Raw genomic sequence first — 7,945 nt, 5'->3', positions numbered from 1 at the left:
GTCACCCCCCAGGGCGGGCACCCCCGCGGGCATGGCTGCAGTCACGCGCTCCGGGGATGGCGGCCGTGCGGTCTCGGCCACAGGATTATGGCCATCCTCTGCTCTAGGGGTAATGGGACCATACAAATGCTCCTGAAGAGCTTCAGTGATTACAATTGATCCATGGAGAGCTTCTGTCGCTAGTACATGTTTTGTTTGATCCCTTATCTCATCCCAGATCTCGTACCAAAAACACCCGAGACCAGTTCCAGGAGGATCAATATCAAAAAGTAAGTCTTGAGAAATATATAAGAAATTTTTGAAAAGCCAGTTAAAAAATGTTCTAGATCTCCCGGAACAAATACTTTTTTGTTTTGTTGTTCAAGGATTCCTTTTACTTCTAGATACATTTCTTTCTGTGGTGCAGAGAGCCACATTTCCCACAATTCTTCCATAGTCCAGAGAAAATATCCAAACCGAGGTGAGACGAGAGGCATCTAGAGTGGTTTTTACTCACAAATTTTCTGTCCTTAGGGACTGGGGATCGTTCTGCCCACATTCTCCGCCATTTTTTACAGTGGGGATTCTGTAACACGATGTATTGACAAACCAACCAATGGGGAATGAGGCTGACCAGGGGCAGGGAAACCCCGTGTCTCCCGCCCAGGGCCCCTCTCCCAGGGCTCCATGGCAGGGGGGAGGAGCCCCAACAGATAATGACATAGAATGTAATTTATATAAGAACATACCATTATTACAGCATTTGCTTTCAATCCCAAATTGACCACCAAGTTCAGGCAGCATACGTCTAAGTCAATACAACATTGTGCCAGAAAACAGAAGAACACTTTAAATAAACAACATAGAGACATTCAGCTGCCCAGTGATGCCACAGGGTTTCTTTATACACAGTACAGCAATGAAAAGCAATCAGGAGGCATTAGACAATGGAGGCTGCTTCTAAAATAATCAACATTAACTAATTAGATGTGGCATATTTTATACTATGTCAGCCCATTCAGTTTCCTAAAGCCCCTAACAACCATCATCTGCTTGAAATTCCAACTCAAAGTAAAGTGCTATGTTGATTATTTTTAAGTAATAGCTTTCTGGCTCTGTATTAAATAAAAATTGAATGGTTACTTTCTCTTGTGAGCCAAAAGGTATTGTCACACAGAACAGAATCCAATAAAAATGGCCAGTTCTTTTCCATATTCTTTTGCAAGGATTATAGATCAAATTTTCCATATATAAAATGCCTAATGATATATACATATATATATATAAGAGGTACAAATGGCTAAATGGGAATTCTAACTCAACACAGACTTCCAAACAAATTTGATAAACTTCATTATAAAAATTTTTGAAATATGGTCATAATTTTAAATATTATTACATAAACTTCCCCAAGCACTGTAATCATACATTCAGTGAAATATTTCAGACTTCTTTGCTTTTCAAACATGCACTGGCTGCATATGTCAACTTCCACAACATGTTACTTTAGTCATTAAAATGTTGGACTTGAAATTTCTATTTCAAGTGACAATCTGACTGATCTAAAACTTTGTTTGGCTACAAAAAACAGTGTTTCAGTCTGAGTATTTACTCTTCTTTTCCAAAAGAATTTGTTCCTCCCCTGGTGATGCATGATGGCTATTGTATACTCTTGTACTGCCCAAAAGAGAGGCTATAGAATCCAGCCTATACAAGCAGAGATTTATGAAGTGGCAAATATTTGCTTGAGACAATTGCTGACCTCAAAGGAACATCTTCAGGAGCCCAGGCCTGCTGAGTGCTGCCATATGAGTCACAAAAGGATTAGCTTGGAACAAAAGCTGCAGCAACTTTGCATTTAGAAGAAACTCAGAGTCAGGTACATTTTCTCAGCTTGACTCCATGTGAAATTTAAATCTGAAGATCATTAATTTCAATATTGTCAGGATACAAAAGGAAAACGAGACATTAGCCTTAAAAGATTTAGAAAGGAGTGCTTTAGGATCCCTCTGTAGATTTCCATCTTCCCTAGCTCCTCCTCTACTATAAGGCAGGATACAAATGTTGACCTTGGAGCTGTTCTGTGTGCATTTCTGGCATGTTTCTGGGGAAAGCAAGTTTAGACATCAACTTCAAGCTCATCTTGAACTCCTCTAAAATGCACTCCAAACTCTCAAGGTTTACTAGTACAGAACAAACCCAATCTGAATCACACATGAGATGATCCTTAACACTGGCTTCAATATGACACAAGCGGAGGCTACGAAATCAGTGATGGACTTTCTTCTGGTAAAAAAAAAGGAAAACTGACTTGCCATAGGAAGAGAACAAAACAAATCCCATGGCTAAAGAATTAATAGAAGCAGGGCATAAGGAAATAATACTGGTTGTCTGTAGGGCTGTCCATTAAAACTCTCTTGATAACATTCAAGAGGAGATATCAAACATTAATCTAAGTCTTCTCATTCATGTTTATGAATTAGAAAAGACTTTAAGATGAGTTTTGTTTATCCAAACTCCTTGCTGAACACTTTCAGATGTCCCACCTACTCTTGCACTTTAGAAAATATATGTGTGCTATTCATTGCCATTACATTTTCAGCACATTGCATTGTTAGTTTTGCATCTTAATTGCTGGGGAATATGTATTTTTCAGTGAAATAAATCTTTGGGCTCTAAAATTTTCTAGTTGTTTATTCAGTACAGTTTATACCACGTCAAATAAGCCTACACATCAATTTAACATAATGGGATCATAGAAAATTTTGTCATAGATCAGTTAGCGATGGCAACACTAGGAATGAAGATGTGAAAGCACTGGATTTAGTGCACCTTAGAAACCAGAATGTTCTTATGGGTCTTTGAAGAGACTGCCCTCTCATCAGCCTCGAACAAGCTAAGATCATTGCTGCAGGGTTTTTACAGATGCTGTTACCTCTGCCAGTAAGAGCACACTGCTCTTACCTAGTGCTACAGCAAGAACTATGCATGGCTCAGCAATACAACATGACCAAATGGGGGGGAGGGGGGAAGGTGGTAATGAAACACTTGGGGTGACTTGTCCTTTTTCAAACCTTCCATCTATTTAAGCAAGTAGCTGGGCCATTAGTCCCATGGGCTAATTAGCATTTGATCCACATGCATCTCTCTAGCCACAATACAAAGTCTGCAAATTAGACAATACCCAGAGTCGGGACTTATGTGACCCAAGTATTAAGACTGTAGCTACAGCCACAGACTGTGTATGGTCACCAGTCCTGGCTTCTTAAATCCCTTAAGGCTCTCTGAGAAAGCAAGACCAGTTCCAGGATGGGAAACACCTGTGTAAGAACCATTCACAATTCCTAGGTTTTCTGACTCTTTCTGGAAAAGATACTGAAAAGCTTTTACAGAAGAGGATGCCCACTGCCCACCTTGATGCAGTAGTGATGTATTTTAGTGAAGGATCAGATGAGTGACAACAGGTTGCAAGGGGCAGTACCACCCCAGACCATTTCCAGGACTAAAAATCCATGAGCCATACGCAACCTAACATATGATCTGCTATGTATCCAGAGGTATCTTAGAGGAGTTAACTTGCTGATCTTTTAATGAGTAAATCAGACTGAACAATTATGTTATAAGCCTTGTTTTTTACTTGGTGTTGAAAAATCATATAGTATATAAAAATGCTGAGATCCAGATATTTGATCTGTGTCTTCTTGCTAAAACCACGAAACTTCGCCAACTCCTTGGCTGCCAGCCACATAAATCACCTTCTCATAACTCTTCCTATAGGTCAGTCATCATACATTTCTTTAATCTTTAAGGCCAACATGCACTTTTTCTCCTGTTTCAGCTGTCTGTATTGATGTCCTGTATGCAAAGCATCAAGAAACTGAAAAAGGTGTTGCTGTCAATCTGTTCTCCTTATTCTACATTAGATCTTTGCTTCCTTTTCTAAGATGTAACACTTCTGTAGATCATTAGAATTCTTGTTATCTACTTAGTTTCTGGAAAAAGTGATCCCTTGGTGTTACTTCCTTGTCTTCAGATTTCTGGGTAGGCTTCATTTATGTGTGCAGTGCACTTCAAATGCTGGGATAAAAGCTACAGTGTAACTGCTGCTAATAAAAGGACAAACTTAATAAATGTAAAGTTACTAAAAGTACTCTCAGTGGTTTATTCATACAAAATCTCTAACTGCAGGCCTGGCAAAAGGTCTGACATTTTTGTTCATCTGAATGAAAATTGCAAATAAACTCTACATGAAAATGTTGAACAAGGAGAAACTGCACAACTAGATATCAAATGGGAATGAGGAAAGTAATTAAGAAGATCATTATGCAATGACTTTAAAACTTTGCTAAATGCCCTCCCCCCACCCTAAACCCAGGATTTTCTTTGCATATTGAAAAATGTACATGCCGCATTGTAATTAGGAACTCAAACACTTTACACTAAATATACAGTATTTTAATCCTGTACCTTAGCTAGTATCACTGATTCAGGCAGTAATATTGTTTGAAGTAGGGTATAAAAGGATGGAAATATAATCCCAGACAGAAAAAGGAAACAATTAACTTCAGTGACTCATTATTGCCTTCTTCTTTATTCAGACACAAAACCTAATATTATTCATAGAGGTGCAAACATGGCAATTTTTCTTCATTTAAATTGGAGCTGAGAGACAAATTGTCAGTCCCCACGCACAAGGGAGTATTGTGACTGTTGTCACCTGTGATCCCCCAGAGAGAGCTCAGAGGTTCTGGGTGCTGTACAAGCACAGAGCAAGAGATCTGTAGGTTTGTGTTGAGTGAGGAATAGGAAGACCAATGACTGTTCCTTGTTGACATTGCTGTAGGGAGCCGGTGCGTGACACTTCTGCAGCTGCTCTGCGCATACAGTTACCAGCGACTGTTTTTTCCTGCAGTAATCAAATCACATCTGAAATACAAGAACTAAGTTGCCTGTCATCGTGAATGCATTCACTGCGACACTCTGAGACCCTGTGGGTGTGGAATCAAAGGGAGCCTGCATCCAAATAATCAGCATGCTGCATGATTTGTCAAAATATGAACTTGAATGCCTGAATTTTAATTGTGACCAGAGGAACTTTCTACATCAAATTAGGAAAAACTGAGAGACAAATTCATCCCTCATGCAAGTCCACCACAAAATAAACTATCTTAACACTGGAATAATTCAGATGTCTCTTTTTAGGTAAAATTACTACAAACTTAGGGAGTTTATGCATTAAGCTTTTCCAACTGAGATTGACAAGAGCTCTAGTAATACATAACACTTTAGGGACAGCAGAACAAGTACTGACATCAATACATACAAAGCTTAAATTTCATTATTTTATAGTATGCTGGATTTCACTGAATCACAGCTACTACTTTATCCATGATGTAGCTATTTTGAGGGAAATAAACATGTCTATTTCTGTTACTTATACACCAGCATACACAAATTCTTATACATAGGCACATATATGTAAAAACACTACATGTACACATCTCCTCTTCCGTACTACAAAGAAAAGCAACTAGATCTATCTACAGAAAAGTTAATTCAGATAAATCCGCAGTGAAAGATCACTACTTTATCTCAGGTTCTGTACACCTTATCATCAACTTCAAAAGCAAATACAGTCCATTTCTACAGTACTTTACACTCCTTCCGAGATCCTCATGACATATAATCTCTTTTTAATGGATGAGGAAGGAAAACAGAGAGGTGAGGTGAGATGTTCAGGACTATAAAGGAAGTCAGTAGCATGCTAAGGACTAGAACCCAGTTGTACTAATGTTTCCAGCCCCTGAAATGCTAAACGCAGACACACAATCCCACCGGCAAATCAGGCAAGCATCACACTAGTGCCCCTGCTTCAAGCATACATGCCTACTGGGAAGTGCTGGACACTTCTGGTTGCCAGCCAGTAAACTTTCCCCCTCCTCAGCATGAACTCTGACTGTGTGCCAGTTCACTTACCCATGATTATCATTTTTTCTGTCTGATGAGTGTAGAACAATTGCCCCTCGAACACGGGTTAGCCAGAGCTGGAAGAGCTGCTTGCCTCCAGCCCAGCTGTCGGAGTCTCCATGCAAGATGCTGTGCAAATGTTGAGTTGAAAGAAAACACGAGTAGGGGGAAAAGAGAGCTCTCTGAGAACCTCCACATGGTTCCTGTTGCTAAGGGAACCACTCCCTTTGTCTGCATAGGTTAAGAATGGCTGCTTCATTTGGAGTCTGTCTCTTAAGTACTGAAAACAGCACAACAATTTCAGAGAGAAAATAGAAAGCCCAGAATATATTGCAACCAAAGAAGTACTGAACCACCTAGGAATTCTTACATTAAAAGCATCTATTAATAGTTGATTTGGGTGACTCCAAGGACACTGTAGAACTCTGTGCCATCTGATGGGACAATACACCACTGCACACAGTTTAATTTAGTTATTGTAATCAGCCTTTGGGGATGAGGATAGCTGATTACAAAGAGATAGATCAAGAAATCAGGTCCAGTTTACTACAACAAATGGAGAGGGATCAATAGTAACAAAATAAGCATTTAAGAGGTATTCAGGATGGACTATAAAAGAGAGGTGCCTTTACTTACATAGGCTCCTACAAAAATTTGAGCCCAAATCCTTAACTCTGATTTCTGTAGCTGCTCTTCCCTGCTGCCTCTCTGGCCCCAGCCCCAGCACTGGACGTGTTTCTGAACCCCTGAATATTTGAGAATCTACCTTCTGTACAGGCCCACTGGGCTCAGTCCAGTTCAGCATATGGAGTTAGGAATTCCTGTTTCTTATCTTACCAGCCCTGGTATTAAGGAATACAGTAGGATATGTACTTCGGTATAAAGGTGATTTCACTGTGAGTCTGAGGTCTTAAAACATGAAGAGCTAATAGAAATTGTCAGGAAGGTTGGTACACTGGGAACAGAAACACCCTAAGTCTAACCTCAAACATTTTGTTTGCATTAAGAAAATCAGCCTCTTTCTGACAATGTACAGCACAACAATGCATTGCACAACACAACCATATCCTGCTCGCTCTCAGCTAACGCCAAAGCCAGCACCCCAAAATACTGTCAGTGCAATTTTTTTCTGTGAATTTACCTGTTTCAATACTGTAATATTATGGGGTAGAAATAGTCAAAGACTTAGATCCAGATACAAATTTTCAAGCATAGACTTGTTTAAGGCTCTTAACATATCCAGAGAACAACCAGAGAAATGAATTACATTATGTTTGGATAAATAAGACAAAACTTCAAAATCTTAGATGATGGACTTCTGTATGGAAAGCAGAATTTCCTCATTCCACCAGAGAGCAGCTGTGAGTGCCTGGAACACTGGAGGGGGTTCAGTTCAGTCTTACAGTAAAGAGCTGAGCTTCACTTAATGCAAGGTAGCTGCTGAGGAAAATCAGTGCCAGTGTTCTGTTTTACAGGGAGATGAGCTTTTTCCCCCTCAGTCAGATTAGAGTATAATCTTAGAGAACACCAGAGATGCTCTTAGAGAACACTAGTCAGATAAGAGTAAGAAGATGTCTTCGCTTGCATACCACAGTCCAGCACTGATTCTTCGACATAAAGACCTGAAGAATGCAGTTGTCACTTTTTTGCACATATTGAATTGTATTTGCAGCATATGAGTTGCAGCACTCTCCCATCTTCCTCTCACCTTGATGAGTCAAATAAAGCAGTCAGGATTGCTTTGTAGAGAGGCCTTTCTGCTCTCCTTTGCAAAAAGATTAGAAGATTAGAGAGTGCAACCGAGACTCCAATTTAGGGACATTAAAAAGCAACTGTTAAAAGGTTTCCATTGCATCATTTTTATCAAGGAACATTTAATTGGAAACCAATTAAAAAGTCTGTGATTGTATGTATTATTTTCCTTCCAGAGGATTAATTTGAGTTGCTCAATCCTGCTGTGTACATGTACACACAAACACACTCATCCCATTCTCTCCTG

At 39.6% G+C, this 7,945-nt stretch overlaps 1 protein-coding gene across 1 annotated transcript in view; it reads right to left on the bottom strand.

Annotated features, from left to right (window-relative positions):
- ANKFN1 (ankyrin repeat and fibronectin type III domain containing 1) overlaps positions 1-6,260 on the bottom strand; it is a 108,167-nt gene extending 101,907 nt beyond the window's left edge. Inside the window, exon 1 of the mRNA XM_017739182.1 lies at positions 5,956-6,260. The gene's annotated coding sequence lies outside the window, so the exon portion shown is untranslated. The remainder of the gene's footprint in view (positions 1-5,955) is intronic.
- Between the last annotated feature and the right edge of the window lie 1,685 nt (positions 6,261-7,945).

The sequence above is a fragment of the Corvus brachyrhynchos genome, unplaced genomic scaffold (assembly GCF_000691975.1).
Source record: "Corvus brachyrhynchos isolate BGI_N302 unplaced genomic scaffold, ASM69197v1 scaffold407, whole genome shotgun sequence".
In the NCBI taxonomy this organism is placed as follows: domain Eukaryota; kingdom Metazoa; phylum Chordata; class Aves; order Passeriformes; family Corvidae; genus Corvus; species Corvus brachyrhynchos.
The sequence above is the reverse complement of the archived record's forward strand: the minus strand, read 5'-3'. Positions and strand labels throughout refer to the sequence as shown.